Genomic DNA, 20,541 nt, shown 5'->3' with positions numbered 1-20,541 from the left:
TCTGACTATCTGATCTCGTCCAGAGCACAGCTGAGACAAGCCTAGTTAGCTCAGTTGGCTAGAGCATGGTGCTGGTAATGCCAAGGTTGCAGGTTCGATCCCCGTATATGAGACAGCTGCATATTCCTGCTTTGCAGTGGGTTGGACGAGATGATCCTCAGGGTTCCTTCCAACTCAACAATTCTGTGATTCTGCTCAAGAATACATGGATAGAAATGCACCCTGTGTGTGCTCAGAAGGGCTCTTTTAAAGCCTGCAAAAGACATGGTGCCTCCAAGAGGTAGGTGCAGGGGGTACTGATGTCTGGGGACCACAGCCAGCAGGGAACCCAGACTTGGAGCTTTCATGTTCTTTCTTTCAGAAGCCCATCTGTGTTCCCACTGGAAATGAAGTTATGAAGCAGAACCCCCACCCCTCTAGTGCATTGTTCTCGTCCTCAAGTTGTAACCCTTTGAATAACCACAATCTGCCTTTTGTTTTTTACTAGCAAGAAGTACAGATCTTTCCTGGGGTGGGTTTGTCTGCAATCAGGGGCTCCCTAGAAATGATCTTCTGCAATAAGTGTGGGTGGGTCTAAGAGGATTCCCTGACCCCAAATAACAAATGCAAAATGTAACAACTGTTCCGTGAGGCTTAGGCAAGAAGAAGAAGAGTTTGAACTTGATATCCCGCCTTTCACTCCCCTTAAGGAGTCTCAAAGCGGCTAACAATGTCCTTTCCCTTCCTCTCCCACAACAAACACTCTGTGAGGTGAGTGGGGCTGAGAGACTTCATAGAAGTGTGACTAGCCCAAGGTCACCCAGCGGCTGCATGTGGAGGAGCGGGGAAGCGAACCCGGTTCACCAGATTACGAGTCCACCGCTTTTAACCACTATACCAGAAGCTAAAGACTGGGCACTCAGTGAGAACTCACAGTATATTTAGATTAATGTAAAACTGTATACATGTCTAGTTTGAACTCTCTTTGTGGCTTTAACAGATGTGTGTGTCTGGGAGAAATTCAACAGGTTAGGCTTTTCTTCTAGGAGATTCCATTCTGGAGAAAAGCTTCACTACCAGGTATCAAACTATCAGTGTGTACATAAAAGGGTATATCTTGGGGCCTGACAATGCACCTAAAAAGGGGACACAACTTTGAATATGACATGAGGCATATGCATTTTTATTTTTTATTTTTTTGCAGAGCTTTTTCCTCTTTTCAGAGTATACTGGAAGGTGCAGTATGTGGGTGCACCTCTGGATAAACATCTTGTAGGTTCACATTCAAGACACCAAATGACAGGCTTGAAGACCACAATTTATTTGCAATTGCTGAATTTTGACAGGTTCCTTGAGGCAACTGGGGTGACTGCCCATAAAATCAGGTTTCAGGGCTAATGGAACACGGGAATGGAGTGGAGGTATCAAGCAGTGAAGGTGTGCCTTTGAGATCTTTTGGTGAACCTGCTGAGCATCTGGGTTGATTGCAATCTGCTTCTCAGTTTTCTTCAGCCATAGGCGCCTCTGCATCTGTGAGGAGAAAGTAGAGGGCATGTGATTCATTACTCTGAAAGATCAGCCCTCAGGAAGGCAGGAACCACACAATTAGAGAACTGAGAGGGACTTTGGAAGTCATTGAGTCCAGTCCCTTTCATTACAAGCATCCCCAACTTGTGGCTTTCTAAAAAAAGTAGGGGCATTCTTGCTCTCTCAATCCCAAACACAAATCTGTTGGGATTGGGTCCATTGTCCCCCTGTTTTTACCATCAGGAATTGCCTACTAACGTTCTACCAAAATCTACTTTCCTGCAACTTAAGCCACAAGACCCACTCCTCTCCTCTGGGGCAGCAAAGGATGATTCTTTGCCATCTTCCAATTGAGAGCCTTCCATGGATGTAAAGAGTGTTCTCCTCTCCTCTCCCCCTTCACTCTTCTATTCTCTAGGCTGAACCAACTATGTGTTGTATCCAATGTTAGTGCCAGTTCAAGTAGGCCCATTGAAATTAAAGAGCATGCCTAACATAGGTCCATTAATTCCAATGGCTCTAATCGGAATATAAATCAGTTGGATATGACTGAGGAGATTTCACCCCTCCCATACACAAGAATCTCCTGATCATCTCCTGATGGTCTCTGCTGACTCTCCAGAGAGAAGGAGGCGTGTCCTGCCTATCTACTTATTCTGCCCAGCAACATATCTGTGTGTGTGAGAGAGAGTCAGTCAGTCAGTGTATCGGAGAGAGTGAGAGTGTTGGAGATCCTAGAGATAAGATTGCTGTTAGAGCAGCTGCAGACTCTCAGTGTAGCATTGATTTATGCTTAGAATATTCAGCTCTGTATATAGTTTTGTATCATAGTTGTAGTTATAGAATAAAAGGAAGATATTCTACAGAACTGCTCTCCGAGTGGTTTATACTCTGCAAGACTCTGCAAAACTCTGCTGCGCAACGACTGTATTATTGAGACAGTGAATCCGGTGCTCTCAGCTCTGAGCTGTGAGTCCACAGCACTGTGACCGTTTCCTGTGAGAAGGAGGTCTCTGGCGGTGCTACCCAGCTCGCCTAGCCCAGTCGGGGTTGAGGTGCAAGAGTCCAGTTGGTGCACTGGCTCTAGGGCGATGCTGACATCGGTTATGGGCCCAGTCGTTGTTCCAGTCGTCTGACCTGGCGTTGTTCCAGTCATCCCAGGCGTCCCAGGCGTCCCAGTCGCCAGAGGTTTCTGTTGCTGATTGCCGGACGGTGGAACGGACGCTGCATGCTGGACTGATTTGCGGTGCCCAGAAGCAGAGCTGTTTTGGAGCAGAGTGTTCAAGCTGCCGCTGTTGCTCTTGCTGCTGCTTGATTTATGGAGGTATGTTGCTGACTGCCAAAGGAAGAAGATAGCATCCCTGTTTGCCTGTTAATTGCGCTCTGAGTGGGAGAGAGAGTGGCTGAGGGAGTCAAGGCTTTATCTGTGTTGCACGAGGGAAGTGTCTTGCTCTAAGTGATAGCAGACATGGCCTGTGCACATTCTGGCCAGATGGCTCTGTCCTTTCCTCTCCTCATGCCTGAAACCTATGCAGTTTGGCAAGTAAAGATGAAAGCGCTTTTACAGAGGGAAAAGCTATTTCACACGATAGAAGATGACCCTCCAGATAAGGATGATGATGACTGGGCTGAGTGGCATGCTGCAGATATGAAAGCCCGAGGGACAATTATTTTGAGTGTTTCAGACCACTTGCTGGTGAACTTAGAGGGTCAAGAGACTGCACAAGCTGTTTGGCATAAGTTGAGAGATATGCATCTTAGACAAAATGCTGGTTCCAGTGTGATTTTCTTTAAGAAGCTGTGCAGGCTGCAGTTGGAGAAAGGTGGTGATTTGCCTAGCCATCTATCTCACTTAAAGCGTCTCAGACAGGACCTTGTTCAGCGAGACCTGGCTATTTCAGAGGCTGTGTTTGCAATGCTGATGATCAATAGCCTAGATGAGTCTTATGATGGAGTGGCTGCCCAGATTTCCACAATGCCTTCTGACCGGCTAACAGAAGATTATGTGTCTAGCGTGCTCTTGAATGAGTGGGATCGCAGACAGGCTGTTAAAGAAAGCCGGGACTGTGCTGTTAAAAATATGCTTGAAAATGTGCCTGAGTCTTCAGCAGGGGAAAGTGAAAGTGAAACTGCTGTTGTTAAAGCTTTGAAATTGAAGCGGTGTTTTTCGTGTGGAGCACAAGGCCATTTGAGTTTCCAGTGTAAGAAGTCTTCAAAGAAGAAGGGAAACTTCAGAGGCAGAGGGGGAGGAGGAAGAAATCCCCAAGCACCTGCTACTTCAAAGGCCTTGATCTCTCGCTGTTCCAGTCAACGTGGGCGGAGTTTCTTCGTGGTCAACTCTGGCTGTTCAAACCACGTGGCCAAAGATAAGAATCTCTTTGTTCAGCTTGAGAAGCAAGAGAAAGAAATTCATCAAGCAGATGGGACAGTTCTCACAAGTATGGCTCAGGGAACTGTGTTCTTAAAGAGCCTGAATGCAACTATTAAGAATGTCCTGTATGCGCCTGATATTCAGGACAATTTGTTGAGTGTTTCCCAGCTTGATCGTCAAGGGTTTAAGGTGGTGTTTGCTAAATCTCGCTGTGAAATTCTTAGAGATGGCAAGCTCATTCTGTATGCAAAATGTGTAAATGGATTGTACCAATTGCCTTTTGTTTCAGGTACAGGCACTGCAGAAGCTACTGAGAAAAAGTGTTGCAATTTAACTGTAGATAAGAATGAGAAGTTGCATGACCAATGTATTCATTATTACCATCGCGTTTATGGTCATTTGAATTTCCAGGCTGTGGCAAAAATGCCTGATATGGTTCAGGGTATGAAGTTGAAAGAATGTCCCTACCACATGAAATGTGTTTCTTGTGCAGAGAGTAAGGCAAGGCAAGCTCCCAAAGGTACAGAGTCTGGGAGAGAGGCCAAGAAACCATATGAAGTCATTCATGCAGACTTAGTGGGGCCTCTAGCGCTCTCTAGAGGCAATTCAAGGTTTTCATGGTTCTGATAGACTCCTATTCGAAATATGTTTGGGTCTATATGCTGCAGAAAAAGGCTGAAGCCTTTACCAAGTTTCGCCAGTTTTGTAAATGGCTCAGAAATGTACATAATGAGAATGTACGTTGTCTTTTCACAGACAAGGGTGGAGAGTTTTGTTCAGAAGAGTTTGAGAGTTTTCTTTCTGAACAGGGCATTGAGCATAGGACGGCCACGCCCAGATCACCCTGGCAGAATGGTTTATGTGAGAGAGTAAACCAGACTCTGCAGCAAGGAATCAGAACGCTGTTACATGATTCAGGGCTGCCCAATCCTTTTTGGGCTGAAGCTCTTTCGTTTTTCTGTCATGTGTATAACAGGAGATACCAGTCTAGTGTAAATTGCACCCCATATGAGATGCTTCACGGAAGAAAGCCATGTGTAAAGCATTTTAAAATTTTTGGTTCGGAGGTTTGGGTGCACACCTCGCAGGGTGACAAACTGAGCAAGCGTGGAGAACATGGTGTTTTCCTAGGATATGAGAAAGGGTCTTATCGTGTTCTGATCACAGACACGAAAACCATAAGGCTGACCAGGAGTATTGATGACAATCCACAATGGGACAGAGTTGGCGTTTTTCAGTGCCATCCCATTTGTGATGATGGTGCAAAAGGGGCAAAGAAAGTTAAGAGGGAGGCAAGTGTTGTTGGTGATGATAATCCTGATGCCAATGTAGTTCCAGATGATGGCACAGATTATCAGAGCCCAAAAGCCTCAGGTGAGTCTGACGCTGACTCAGACTTAGCAGCTTCATATACTTTAGCTCCCCATTCTCCCAAAGAGGAGGAAGCACCAGAACAAGAGAATCAAAGAGTTCTGCGCAGGTCCGAGAGAACAACCAAGGGTGTACCACCGAAAAGGTTTTCTGAAGAGTTTGCAAAGACTGCGGTCACGAGCAACTCTGGTGGGGTTTTCAAACCTAGCATGAAGTGTGCTGAGAGTAGTAGCACAAAACGCTTTATTTATTTCCTTACCTGATATTTGAAGTAAAGCGTGTATTTGAGTTCTGAAAAATGGTTTGTTCAAATCTGCCTAATTAGAAATGTCAATTTGTATTTGAAAGGTGTGTGAAGATTTTTCCAGAAGCTGCTTATTCAATGGTATTGTAAAAGTGTTTTATATGCCGGGAGAGAGATACCTGCAGATATGTTAACCAAGGTTGTAAGCAGAGAACAACTTTTGGAGTGTATGTGCAAATTGCAGTTATGTTAAAGATTCTTGAAATGGTCGGATGAAATGGGGGAGGATGAGGAGATTTCACCCCTCCCATACACAAGAATCTCCTGATCATCTCCTGATGGTCTCTGCTGACTCTCCAGAGAGAAGGAGGCGTGTCCTGCCTATCTACTTATTCTGCCCAGCAACATATCTGTGTGTGTGAGAGAGAGTCAGTCAGTCAGTGTATCGGAGAGAGTGAGAGTGTTGGAGATCCTAGAGATAAGATTGCTGTTAGAGCAGCTGCAGACTCTCAGTGTAGCATTGATTTATGCTTAGAATATTCAGCTCTGTATATAGTTTTGTATCATAGTTGTAGTTATAGAATAAAAGGAAGATATTCTACAGAGCTGCTCTCCGAGTGGTTTATACTCTGCAAGACTCTGCAAAACTCTGCTGCGCAACGACTGTATTATTGAGACAGTGAATCTGGTGCTCTCAGCTCTGAGCTGTGAGTCCACAGCACTGTGACCGTTTCCTGTGAGAAGGAGGTCTCTGGCGGTGCTACCCAGCTCGCCTAGCCCAGTCGGGGTTGAGGTGCAAGAGTCCAGTTGGTGCACTGGCTCTAGGGCGATGCTGACAATGACTACATGCTTCCTGGGTCTCTGCTCATCCTTATTGCCCTCCCCCCAACTCATCCTGAGTCCTCTATTGATTGCCTTCTCATCTTCCTAGAGCAGCATTTACCTTGTTTAATACTTGAGCAAATGATAGACATTCAGCAAGTCAGTAACTTCCCATCATGGATACTTCTTTGTTAGCAAAGTTACACCTGCTGAATTCTTGTCTGCTAGAATTAAAGGAACAGGAGCACCTGGCATGAACAGAACAGCCAAAACAGAAAGCCATCTTAACCAGGAAGTTGCCAGCCTAGGTGTTCTCTCTCACTGCCCAAATCACGTTTGAAAGGACAATTCTGCTGAAGCCCATAGAAAGGGTTGAAGCGTGCAGTTGGCCTTAGTTTATGTTTAATGCCTGAAAAACTTTCCCCTGTACTCCAATGTGCCCTCAAGACAAGATGTTAGCGAACCATGATCAAGACCATAAATGGTGCGGATCTCATTTCTCAGAGAGGAAGGACTTTTAAATAATTCATTGGAGGAAAAGGGAAAGCTGCCAAAGCATAGAGACTATCCAAAAGGTTCATCATCCTTTTCCCCCATCCCCCAGAATCTTCCGGTCCATACCAACCTCTTTTGCTTACATAACTTCCTGTGGGTTTCCAATTTTCGTCATAACAAATACATTCCATTTTTCCTGCACTAGAAATAGAAAGAGGTGCAGCTTAAGATCTGAGTATGCATCTCCAACACATATTAAAAATGACTGAACAGCTTCCTCCACCGCAACAACCATGCCTCTGAATCCTGGAATGATTGTATGGATGTCAGCTGAAACAGCTATCCTTAAAAATTATTTAGGGGAATTCAAGGCACTTAGAAAACAATAATGCACTGTATCCCATCTTAGTCCTCCTCAGAGTAGACTGAATTTGCATCAATGGACATGACTAAATAGATTCCATGAATCTAAGCCCACTATTTATAGTGTGTGTCCTTTGAGGTAGACGTAGGCTTACAGTGAAGACGTCGTAGACCACTGATGAGCAGAAAATTGACATCCATCAATTTAGTTGGTTTGCAGGTGGTTTAGCCCCAATCTTACATGGATGCAGAGTGGTTGATTGTGCAATGGCACCAGCCTTCCTGAATGCACAAAGTGCCCTCCAGGTGTTTCACACTACAGCTCCAGCCAGTTTGGCCAACAACCAGAGGTGCTGTAGCATCCAAAGAATCTGAAGGGTACCAGGTTAGGGAGCATGGAGCACACTAATAACATTAATCATAATGATAATAATAGAGAATGGAGAATAGCTTCCTGGTTTCAGCACACCTATGTGATGAACACAGAGTGTTCCCGGAGCTTCACAAATCCCCACTATCTGCCTTTCCTTAGCTTTTAAACCAGGAGAGCCTCTCTACCCTTTCCCTGCTGAGGAATTTCCAGAAGGCCAACTGGGTGCCCATTCTTGTGTCCCTGAACCTCCACCCTCTTTGAACTGCTCCTTGTGGGACTCTGGCCTTCCTTTGTTTCGGATTTTATGATCTGCTACACACCAGTCTGCCATGCCTCTCCAGGTACAAGGATGTCCTCACCAAGCATCTGAAAGGATTTCCTTTTCCTTTCATACTTACGCATTTGGTGTACATCTCTGACGACCGCAGCCTCCGGCCATTGAACAGCTCATGAGTGCCAGAACAGACACCAAGATCACAAGATTCTTCATGATGGATGGAGAGGGAACTGGCTTTGAATCAACTGAAAGGAGAAGCGGGAGGAACTTGCAATTATATTTTTACTGAACTCCAGAAAACATACAATAAGCACAAAGCAATAGAGTCCATGAGAGCAATATCTGCAACAACATTTAGAGTCATTTTACAAAGGATAATATCACAAAACATCTGAGGAAGTGAATCAGAATCATAGAAATGTAGAGCTAGAAGGGACCCCGAGGATCATCCAATCCTCTGCAATGCAGGAATCTCAACATAGGCACACTTGACAGATGATTTAGAGTAAGACTTAGAGCACATCTCTGACATGAGCAAATGTTCTTGAGCAGCATGTAGGCTACTGAGGAATGCCCTCCACTGTGCAGCTGGACTCATTGGAAGTTGTAGTCAATGTCCATTCTTGTTCACGCAAGATGACCAACATGCTGTGTCAGATTTGTCTTTAGAAACTTACTCCTCAATCCACCCGATTCGGATAAATTAATCTTTCTGAGAATGCCACGTCCCATGTTTTGTCCAGCCAGCCAACCTTTCATTGAAAATCCAGTTGACTTCCATTGGCTGTCTATCTCTAGTAGTGTCATCCCCCCCCCCCCAAAGAGCCTTCAGGCCAGAGGGGAAACATTAGGGAACCCACCCACCCCTTTTTATTCTTTTATACTTAGAGAGTTTCTCAGTATACTCCTAAACAGGCAGCATCCCCTGAACAGGCCTGATGCTGTGCAACAGTCACCAAGTGACCTTAAAATACCCGGGCTGGATTGCCCCTCTTCATACCTGAGCTCTAGGAAGAGTCAAAGCAATGTCTTATCTGCCGAAGTAACACACTAAGGGGTTGGCAAAAAGGATATCCCTTGTTTCTGGAGAGAATCCCAATCCTAATTGCTGCTGAAAACAGGAAACATTAGGGAACCCACCCCCCCTTTTGAATGTTTTAATTAAAGATTGCCTTGGGTTAGTACATACATTGTTTCATAAATTTTTCTTTAGAGATCAATGTTTTCTTTCTGAGACTTTAACGTATAAAGTATAAGGTTGGGGGAGAAGAGCAGGGGGGAGAGATGGGGGGTTAGTGAACTTTCATTCTTTTACATAGTGCATGCACAAGGTTTTGGGTCAGCGCCACGTGGGTAGGTTCTCTTCCTTTTTTCATTTATTAGTTTTTGTTGGCACTGAGAGGCATTGGGGGGCCTAGGGCATGGTTGATGCCCCCCTTCTTTAAAGAAGAGACAGTGGTACCTTGGTTTAAGAACAGCTTAGTTTATGAATAACTTGGATTGGGAACGCTGCAAACCCAGAAGTAGGTGTTTTGGTTTGTGAACTTTTCCTTGGTTTAAGAACATGTTCCACATCCTGTTGAGTGTGTTCCATTTGTAAATTGAGTCCCCCGCTGCTATGGGAAAGCATGCCTTGGTTTAAGAACGCTTTGGTTCAAGAACGGACTTCTGGAAAGGATTAAGTTCATAAACCAAGGTACCACTGTACTCACCCTCTTCTGGTGAATTCTCAGACAGGCATGCAGGCAGAAATTGACTTGGCGCTTCCCAAAGCAAAAGGGACCATCTAAAACTATTAACTCAAGAGTATCAATAAAGGCAAACTTTAAAAAAGCATACATAACATATTTAAATAGAAAGGTGTTTAAATAATATACTGTTAACAACTCCTTTAAACACTATTATTTATACATAAAGTTACATGATAAAAACATTTTCAGTATAGAAGATAGGTCACTAATAAACACATTGAGCATTTGAAAAGTGCCGTAAAACCCAGCACTCCACTCAGGAGATTCTGGCCCAAATTTCCTCGTCCCTCAGAGCATTTTTGTCGGCAGTTTCTTTTTTCCAAGTATTTCTGGGGAACAGCCAGGACAGCACTGGGTTGAATCTAACTGCTGCAGGTCAAAAGAAAATGGGATTCTTACCAAGCTAGTGGTCTTTCACTCTTTCTCCAGGGATGGAAAGAAATTCGCTTTCAGAGAAGTCAAGAGATGTGTAGAGCAGAGGAACCCACCTTTGGTTTAAATAGCCAAATGATCAGTATCTTAATCTTAATCAAGATTAAGATGCTCATTGACATTTGGAACTCACACACTCGTTCCACCAGGGACAAGCCATTACAGGGCACAGGGAGTTACTTCCCGAAAGCACTTCACAGTTCTCATCACCTCATTGGTTCTCCAATGAGAAGAAACGTTAAGTCATGTAACTCTGTCCTTAAGTACAAGGTGGGGGTTAATATTCCCCCACCAATTTATGATAGTTCAAATGCGGCATGAGGCACCCTGATCTGAAGTGGGAGATTAGTGGGGAAGTGTGAGGATGATGTCAGGAGGTTATCAGCTGGTGGTTGGGACTTCCAATCCTGCCTTGGGGAGTTTCCCCTGCCCCTTTCCAAAAGCCCTTTGCTTCTCATTGAAGCTCAGCACTTGGGACTTCCAAAGGGCCACCTATCAGCTGATAGTTGGTGCTCCAGAGACCCCTTTTGCCCTCGCCCAGCCGCCTTTGCGCTTGCCCATACCTGACCTCAGATAGGATGTCAGGTGATTGGGAAGCTGGCCCGGAATTGTCTGATGGGCGAAATGGGGAGGTCTGGTAGGCCTCCTTGAGGCTGAAGGTTCATCATCCTTGCCCTGGCACAATAATATTTAGAAAAGAAACACATGTCAAAATACCCTGCAAAGTTTAACGTGAAGAAGTGGGGAAGAGGAAGATGCAGGAACACTGCAAAAAATATTAAGAAGGAATGCAGGATGAATGCTCATTGTCATGTAACATCAACACAACATGCACATCAAATATGCTTAATAAAGGCCAGGTATGCCCAATCTCCATGTGAACTTTGTTGAAGGAAATTGGGAAGAATCCTCACTGAATGCTTCACCTGGAGGAGACCTCCCATCAAATTGTGTTTGACAGGTACCAAGGAGTCCATGTGGTGGCAAGAAGCTGTTTCCTCCAAGCCCTGCTTATAGGCTTTCTGTAGGCATCTACAGAATCAGAGCCTGGACTGGTTGGAGCCATTGACGGATTAAGCAGTGCATTTTATGTCACTCAAGGCAAGTGAAGGGGAGCATGGAGGATAGCACAGATAAGCTGAAATATACATTCCAGTTTATCAATATTCTTCTTTAGCTGTGTTGCCCAGAACTAGACACTGTGCAAGAGATCAACTTCATCGCCCTCCTCTGCACACATTCCAGCTTATCAATATTTTTCCTGAACTTCTTGAACTAAACACAGTAATCTAAGTGTGGTATGAACAAGGAAAAATAGAGCTGTAGCACAAGATACTCTAGGATCAATCAAGCATGTATGTGTGTGTGTGTGTGTGTGTGTGTGTCTATCCCCAAATAGAAGCAAATAGATAATATCAACATAAAACATCTCCCCTCCTCTCATAACAGAACAGGAGAGCAGGAGCATTAGCACCATATATACGGAAATCATACATGAATGAAAGGCAAAAATAAATGCACACAGGAATAAATGTCTGATTCAGATATCTGAAGATGCACATCAATGAGCAGCTGTTCGGAACCTTTGATTCTCCAGCTGATCAAAAATTCTGGGAGTATAGCCAGAGATAAGAGTGAGTGAGTCCGAGAGACAGGGAGTCTGACATGTGGGAGTTAACTTTTCTTGGTGAGGAATGCATTGAGGTTTTCTCCATACGAAATAATGGAAATCACTGGGCAGCTTGTTTTATAAACTGTTTCTCAGGAGCAGATTACATTCACATAGTAGGACTTGCATGTACAAGTACAGAAATAGGAGATGGACCTCAGCCGAAGACCAGGAGAGGATGATGGAAGCCAAATTGTCTTGGTGGTTTCCAATAGAGATTCTTAGCTATGTGATTCAGAAGTCTCTAAAGTAAAGTCCCACTATATAGCGTTAAAGGATAATGACCTTTCTTCACCCCACAGCAAATAACAGTCTGTGGGTAATCTTTTCTAAGACTGCAATGTTCCTAATGTTCTTATACCATGTTTGCAAGGATAGATTGTCCAAAAGTTCCTATTGTTGTACTACTGTTTGCCTGACAGCAGCCAGTAAGGATGCTAGAAGTTCCTTTGAATGGAAGCCGTTGTCTGAGTCCAGAAATAAAGGTAGTATTGATTGATCTAACAGATACCTGGTTATCATGTTGCCCTGTTATATCAAAGCATCACTGTAAGCCAAAGACAGATTAGTAAATAAGGAGCTGTCCTCTTAAATTAAGATATATAATACATAATTCCCTCCATTGTTTCAAATCCAGGATTGTGATGCAGCATTACAAATCTTCCAATGGCAATGGCTGTCTTAAATTTTTAATATCTATAAGAAGACATACCGTATTTTTCGCTCTATAACATGCACCCGACCATAACACTCACGTAGTTTTTAGAGGAGGAAAATCCGTAGGCATGCCACCAATAGGCATTCCCTCCATAACACGCACAGACATTTCCCCTTACTTTCTAGGAGGAAAAAAGTGAGTGTTATGGTGCAAAAAATACGGTAATTCCCTCCATTCCCTCATTCCGTCCAGGAAATGAATATTCCTCTTAAATCCTATGTCAGACAGTGTATCCATGCCAGAGGCATGATTTTTAGTCTTAGCCACATACCCATTGATGAGGCTGTGGATTTTGTGTAGATAAGGACAGGACTGCAGGATGTGTTTCAGGGGCTGTGTGTCTATGCATTCAGGCTATGCTATCAGATCCTTCAAGTGTCCCAATGTAATCAGGACATCCTGAATTGACAGAAGCTGCTCTGGCTTCTGATCCCAATCCGGGATGCCCTGATTTTCCCAAAGACCGCTCTAAGCTGCGCTACATCTCAAAATGCAGCATGGGCTGGAGCGATCTTCCTGGAGGCTGCTCTAGGCTATGGGAAAGGAAGAGGTCAGCAGCAGGGAGGCGGCGAGCGATGGAGATGGTTGGTGGTGGGGTGCCCTGAATTTTTCTCACAAAATGTTGAAGGGTGTATGCTAACAACAACCAAGAAATACATCAATGGGTCCAATATACATTCCTTTGGGGGGCTTTCTCCAATGTGCACATTCATATTTGTGAGATGGGTGATGGAGAAGAAAATGATTGGGGAGCTGTGCATTATGCAATTCTGACATGGATATAGGAAACAGTCAGGATATAGGAAACACACAGCCTTGGTAAGGTGCGCCCTGTTCTCCACGTCAGCACAAGATGCCTAATTGCCTTCCCTAATGCCACTTGGTCTTAGTCCAGAAAGAGGTTGCATCACCCAACAGAGCTGAAGAAGGGCTCTATAAAGAAAGCAGAGAGCACCATCCTGGGCACAGCAGGGACCAAAGGCAACTCTTCCTTGCCTCTATTCTTTTGTGGAGGACACTCCAGTTCTGTCTCATCATGAAGTCGTGTCTCATTCTGCTAGCTGCAATGCTGCTGGTTTCAATGCTGAGCAGTTCAGATGGTGAAGATAAACTGGGCCGCGTAGTAAGTAATGTTAAATGTTTGTGGGTGTCTGTATGTGGGATGGTTTGTGGGTGTGAATTGGCTCCTTGCTGTATAGGGCATACAGTAGATGCGTTCAGTTGCTCGTTCTAAAACGAAACAAATAGGGTGTGAGTAGAAGATGAGAGCCTGGGTTGTTTCCTACTCAGAGCAGACCCATTGAAATTAACGGGTGTGACTAACAGGTCCGGGGGGGGGGGGAACAACTCAAATTGAGCATGAGTTGAACTTTGTACAAAGTTCTGAAGTAAAAAAGGGGAGGGAGGGGGGAGAAAATGCATTGTGTCTGATGTTGGTCCTACACATAAGAACATATGAAGAACCAATGACTCATCTAATCTAGCATCCTGTTCTTCCCATAAAGCAGGAGCCAAGCACAAGAGCAGTCTCCTGTTCTGCAGTTTCCATCAATTGGGTTAGGGCTGCCATATTCCCCAAAGTGAAAGTTGCCATGCGGAGTTCCCAGAAATTTTAGTCAATTTGGCAAAATCCACCCGGATGTCATTTTGCCAGTCTGATTCCCTGGAAAACTTGGATATGTGGCAGTCCTCATTTGGATGCATTTCAGCCTCTGACTGTGGAAGCAGAGCAGAGTCATCCTGACTAGTAGCCATCAGAGTAGACTCACTACAGTTAATGAGCATGGTTAACTTAGAACCTTTAATTTCCATGGGTTTCCTCTGAGCAGGACTTAGCTAGATTGCAACTCTTTGTTTAATGCTTCAGTTACAAGAGCTGGTTAATTTGTAACTCAGAAATCCTGGCGGGGGGGGGGGAGGACTAAAGGGAGCCAAAGTATCATCTAGTCCTGTCCCCTTCAATGCAGGAATCACAGCTCCCAAATCCCTAGCAGATGGCCATCCAACCTCTGCTTAAAAACCTCCATGGAAGGTGAGTCCACCACCTTCTGAGGTTGTCCATTCTATTCTCAAACAGCTCTGACCATTAGGAAGCTCTTTCTGGCGTTTAATTAGAATCTCCTTTCATGCCTTTGGAATCCACCGGTTCGAGTCCCACTCGCTGGAGCAGCAGAAAACAAGACTGTTCCTTCTTCCATGTGACATCCTGTCAAGAGGTCCATCCCACACAATGTCAGAATCAGGCCAGCACCCTCCAATTGGCAGGCGTCTCCTCTATTGTCATTTCTGTGCCCGCTACAGATGTTCTACTTTTGATAAGCATTCTAAAAACTTTGTCTCTCTTGGATTTTCCATTGCTTTCATGGGTGTGCTATTGCTCTTTTAAAACTGCTTTTATGTTTCATATATATGGTATTATATTGTAAGTCACTTTGGGAAGTGCTTCACTAATAATAGTAGTAAAGGTAAGGTAAAGGGACCCTTGACCATTAATAATAATATAATAATAATTTATTATTTATACCCCGCCCATCTGGCTGGGCTTCCCCAGACACTCTGGGCGGCTTCCCAAAAAATATTAGAATACTGTAATACATCAAACATTAAAAGCTTCCCTAAACAGTCGTGGACGACTCTGGGGTTGCAGCGCTCATCTCACTTTATTGGCCTAGGGAGCCAGCGTACAGCTTCCGGGTCATGTGGCCAGCATGACTAAGCCGCTTCTGGTGAACCGGAGAGGCATACGGAAACATTGTTTACCTTCCCACTGGAGCGGTACCTATTTATCTACAGTGGTACCTCAGGTTACATACGCTTCAGGTTACAGACTCCGCTAACCCAGAAATATTACCTCGGGTTAAGAACTTTGCTTCAGGATGAGAACAGAAATCGTGCGGCGGCGGCAGCACAGCGGCAGCAAGAGGCCTCATTAGCTAAAGTGGTACCTCAGGTTAAGAACAGTTTCAGGTTAAGAACAGACCTCCAGAACGAATTAAGTTTTTAACCCGAGGTACCACTGTACTTCTCCTAGCAGTTCGAAAGCACGTCAAAGTGCAAGTAGATAAATAGGTACCACTCCGGCCAGAAAGTAAACAGCGTTTCCGTGCGCTGCTCTGGTTCACCAGAAGCAACTTAGTCATGCTGGCCACATGACCCGGAAGCTGTACGCCAGCTCCCTCGGCCAATAAAGCGAGATGAGCGCCGCAACCCCAGAGTAGGTCACAACTGGACCTAATGGTCAGGGGTCCCTTTACCTTTTTACCACTGTACTTGCACTTTGTGCTTTCGAACTGCTAGGTTGGCAGGAGCAGGGACCGAGCAACAGGAGCTCACCCCATCGTGGGGATTCAATCCGCCAACCTTCTGATTGGCAAGCCCTAGGCTCTGTGGTTTAACCCACAGCACCACCTGCGTCCCTTAATAATAGCAGCAGCAACAATGAAAAACAACACCTTTCCCCAGTTTTCTCCTTCTCCTGATCTTCCCAATCCAATGCTAAAGAGGGTTGAGGGGATGGCACATCAATATGGGAAAGGTCCGAGAAGCACCTACTCCAGGTGCTAAACCTAACCTGCCTCCTTCTTCCTACAGATCAGGGCTACTTGCAAAACATTGACCCAGCAGATCCCAGTTGGGCAGAATCCCCTCCCCCAACTCCTGCTGGGACCCTATACCGAGTCGCAGACATGGAGCACGGGATGTTCCATGATGCCACCTGTCAATCAGAGCAACCAGCAACCGGCAGCAGGGAAAGAAAATGTGTTTTGGTAAATAGTGTTGCTGAGTATCACTTACATATAATGGAAAAAAGCCAAGGCAAAAAATGTTTTAACTAACAAGTAACATTGTAGTAGGAAGCGGGTGGCGCTTTGGGTTAAACCACAGAGCCTAGGACTTGCTGATCAGAAGGTCTTTGAATCCCCGTGATGGGGTGAGCTCCCATTGCTCAGTTCCTGCTCCTGCCCACCTAGCAGTTCAAAAGCACGTCAAAGTGCAAGTAGATAAATAGGTACCGCTCCGGCGGGAAGGTAAACGGCGTTTCCGTGTGCTGCTCTGGTTCGCCAGAAGCAGCTTAGTCATGCTGACCACATGACCCAGAAGCTGTACGCCGGCTCCTCAGCCAATAAAGCGAGATGAGCGTCGCAACCCCAGAGTCGGTCACAACTGGACCTAACGGTCAGGGGTCCCTTTACCTTTACCTAACATTGTAGAATGACATATCTACTATTGTTCTAATAGGCAAAAATAATGTTAAATAGGTTAGTGTAGATCCATCCTTGGATACATTTCTCTTCCTCTCCCTCTCTCTGACCAGGGCAATGACAAAAACGTCTTCAAGCGCAAAGTGGTCTATACGAAAGACAGGATTAAGTCTGCGGCCAAAGCAGCCGCCCTAGGAAACGTTATAAAAAGCAGTTTGTTTCCTGATGACTCCGATGATGATGATGATGGTGAGGACCTAGACAACCTTATTATAGAAGTTAGAAGAAGTAATACTAAATGTACTCTCTCTCCCTCTCTCTCTCTCTGTGTGTGCGTGTGTGCACAATCTTTTTATTTTATTTTATCAAGGCAAATGTCCACTAACCAGCCAAACTATTTGGGTTAAACGGGTTTACTTCCTCATTGACCATGCAGCTCTTCTGAGCATGCTCAACGCTCTAAGGCCACACCTGCACACCGTTAGCTATCCTATGGGTATGACGATCAGTGAATACAACCCAACGGACAATCTCTGAGTAGGAATAGCAAGAGACACATATGGCTTCACATGTTTCACCCCCGTGTATTATTTTTTGGAACTCCCAATAAACCATCCATGGTCCTGGCAAAAATCAGTTTGGCTTCTTCAAATAAATTTTGAGATCTCTTGCTTGGGCTTTTTCAGGGGTGACTCTCCCCCACCCCCCTATGGGGAATGCTCTCCCCCAGGGAGGCATGTCTGACATAATCTTTACCTGTTTTTTGGTGCCAGGCAAAGACGTTTGGCTTTTAAAGGCTGGCGCTGTGACCTGTTTCAGTGGGGAAGGATCTCGGAAGCTGAATTTTTAGTTTACATTGGATCTTCTAGATTGCTTTTAATGTACGGCACTATGGGTCACCCTGTGAGAAAAGCAAATAGCACATGGCGGTGATGTTTATATTTATTCATTGCTTGTTAGAGATCTCCAAGTGACTTGCTACATGCCTGCATTGCAGGAGCTTAGACTAGGTGATCCAATGTGTCCCAACTGTATGGTTCTCTATGACTCCATGAACATTGTAACAGCATATGATTAAGGGGTGGGGGTGCCCATTTCATTTGTTGGACCCATGGCCATGGGTAAGTAGCTCCAGAGCCAATTACAGGCAGAACCCTTCCTCTACACAGATGAGTTCTGCAAGGGCAAAAGATCAGAGGAAGGGAGCTGACTGGCAGTGCCACCTCTTGGGTCTGTTGTAATTAAGAAGCTGGCGGGTGAGGTGAAGGTTGATTGAGGTTATGGAGTCCTGTGCCTCATTCATCCTGAGGCTTTAGCCCATTCCTGCCCATGGCATTGGATACAGCCCAAGGAAAACAATGAGCAGTTCCCCTCCCCCCATCTACTACACTGACCTTCCCTAAAAGCGGTTCAGGGCAAGGAGGCCACTGACAGGCAAGTCAATGTAGGGAGGGCCTGAAAGCCACTACTGCAGCAATGAGGCCTTAATCTCTTTTCTTTCTACAAATAGAGTATTTCGACTTCTGATTACGAACCGTACCTCAGTTGTCCACCCGACGCCAAAGTTCAGTGAAGCCACATAAGACGACGAGCCTGTCCAGCAAAGCAGTCCTCATTGCGGATGTTCCTCCTCAGCACCACAAACCCAGAATGTAGAAACCCAGATTGAGCGAAAGATAAGTTCCTTTGGACCCCAACCCACCAATATATCTGAGGAGCATGATACTTATAAATTCGGTTCAGCTCCAGGTTTCTTTTGAGGGAGAGGTGGGCAGTAGTTCTTCATTTCACACTCAAATCCACACAGGAAACTGCAAATAATGAAGCATTCTTTGTTTTAATTTCTGTTGTGCAACCAATGATCAAAGTATTGATTAATTACCACAACAGTGGGAAAGGTTTTTAATAACTTTGATGTTTTCATTTCTTTTCCTCCTTGGCACTCTTTGCTATAACTGCATATAACACAAGTGTAATGCAAGTAATAAAACATGCTTTGTTTTAATTTCTAAAGTATAAGCAATCAATTGTGGCAAGAGAAGAAAAGCTTTAAATAACTTCAATTGTTGTTTTATTTTCACATAATTAATAAAGAGGGCATTGCACGGAACATCACTCCTTTCTCTATTTTTCCTTTAGTGTGTCATTTCTGTAAATTTTAATGCCCCCAGGAGAGGAGAGGGGATTATTTACAGAGGGGGAAAGTTGATAATGCTTAAATCACAATTAAACTAAAAGGTGAAACAGGACAATTTGAAACTTGTATTCCTGGGGGTGAGCAGAGCCTCACCAGGTCCCCTCTGAAACCCAGAGACAGACTTTGGATTCTGAAGGGACCACAGCCATGGAAATTTGCTACCCACCTCATAAAGAAATAAATATGTAACATCAGCAAAACAAATAAAAAGCATGATAAATCAGGTCACTAAGTTTCCCTGAACCTTCGAAGCACTTTTAATAAAACACAACTTATTTCAGTTCTCCTCCAGGATTTTTACTCACAATTTAGCCAGATGTGCAAGGATATCACAATCTAATGATCCCTGGCATGCAAACAGTCTGATAAGCAGTAATGAGTCTCCGTCAGCTTTTTGTACATTTAATTACAAGAAAGACACATCCAGGGCTTCCCACCTCCTCTCAGCGAAGGAGTTGCTCAGCCTAAATCAGAATCCCACCCACAGCAGGAAGGATGCCAGAACCTGCTTTTCTCCTCCTTCCCTTCTGCAGTTCTCTGAGCCTCACCCATCTCCCTGTGCCAGGACTGATTGGTTGGCCTATCTCTTTCCCAGAAGACACAGACTCCAGCTTATTTGATGGTTGCCTGGCAACGCTTTGGCCGGCTTCCAACTCTTCCACTCCTTGTGAACTAACAGCTTCTTCCCTGGGAAGGAGGGGTTCCGGGCAGTCCTGTCTGGAATCTAACAGTTCTCCCTCATATGCCAAGTCAGCCTCTTGTTCACTCAGCTCAAATTCTGAGTCTGAACCTTCTACTGCACCCTGGAGGGCCAAGTTCCTGACACTCAAGATACTCTAGGATTGATCTAGCAGATGTTTTAAAATATAATATATATATCATCATAATCATCAACTTTATTACGGTCCAGAGACCCAACAAATTGTTACAAAGCAATACACGATTCATACAGCCTACCTCCAGGTTAAACAAGCATTTTGTTCAGAATATAGGGATCATTGGTTCTTGCAACCACCAATAAAAACTTTGCCACTGCTAATGTTCTAGTGTTTGTCCGGTCTTCCAATAGGAACCTGACACAGTGAGCCTCTGATTTTCCCCGGAAAGGTACCAGAAAGGGTAATATCAGTTCAGCCCTGGCTTGCTCATATTTTGCACAGTACAACAAAATATGTTTTATGGAATCGATGTCTTGAGCACACAAGCAAAGTCTGTCCTGCTAGGGAACTCCTCTCAACCTGCCATCCAACACTGCAGAAGGAAAGATGTTTAGTTTACACAGCTGTATATGAAGCAAACAGAGAATATCAAGTCTGCATAAAACATTTCTCCTCCCCTCATAACAGAACAGGAGAGCAGGAGCATTAGCACCATATATACGGTTGTTGTTGTTGTTTAGTCGTCTAGTCGTGTCCGACTCTTCGTGACCCCATGGATCAGAGCACACCAGGCACTTCTGTCTTCCACTGCCTCCTGCAGTTTAGTCAAACTCATGCTGGTAGCCTCGAGCACACTATCCAACCATCTCGTCCTCTGTCGTCCCCTTCTCCTTGTGCCCTCCATCTTTCCCAACATCAGGGTCTTTTCCAGGGAGTCTTCTCTTCTCATGAGGTGGCCAAAGTATTGGAGCCTCAGCTTCACGATCTGTCCCTCCAGTGAGCATTCAGGGCTGATTTCCTTAAGAATGGATAGGTTTGATCTTCTTGCAGTCCAAGAGTCTCCTCCAGCACCATCATCATTCAAAAGCATC

The 20,541-nt window shown here is 44.8% G+C and overlaps 2 long non-coding RNA genes across 4 annotated transcripts; one reads left to right on the top strand and one right to left on the bottom strand.

Moving 5' to 3' along the window:
* Window positions 1-1,284: 1,284 nt before the first annotated feature.
* On the bottom strand, window positions 1,285-19,637 carry LOC308484053. 3 transcript variants are annotated; one of them, XR_013989886.1, is made up of 7 exons: window positions 19,340-19,637; window positions 18,135-18,405; window positions 17,351-17,495; window positions 10,574-10,680; window positions 7,944-8,067; window positions 6,940-7,010; window positions 1,285-1,509 (listed from the first exon to the last, which is right to left on the bottom strand). It is a non-coding gene; the product is annotated as an uncharacterized lncRNA (long non-coding RNA). The 3 variants fall into 3 exon arrangements; XR_013989887.1 differs by lacking the exon at window positions 10,574-10,680 and having other exon boundaries at window positions 19,340-19,628; XR_013989888.1 differs by lacking the exons at window positions 10,574-10,680; window positions 19,340-19,637 and adding an exon at window positions 19,097-19,323.
* LOC308484052 lies at window positions 13,088-18,232 on the top strand. The gene is made up of 3 exons (XR_013989885.1): window positions 13,088-13,515; window positions 16,708-16,843; window positions 18,105-18,232. It is a non-coding gene; the product is annotated as an uncharacterized lncRNA (long non-coding RNA).
* Window positions 19,638-20,541: the final 904 nt, after the last annotated feature.

Source organism: Podarcis pityusensis, assembly GCF_964106645.2.
Source record: "Podarcis pityusensis genome assembly, chromosome: 8".
Taxonomy (NCBI): domain Eukaryota; kingdom Metazoa; phylum Chordata; class Lepidosauria; order Squamata; family Lacertidae; genus Podarcis; species Podarcis pityusensis.
This window is presented reverse-complemented; position numbering and strand designations above follow the sequence as displayed.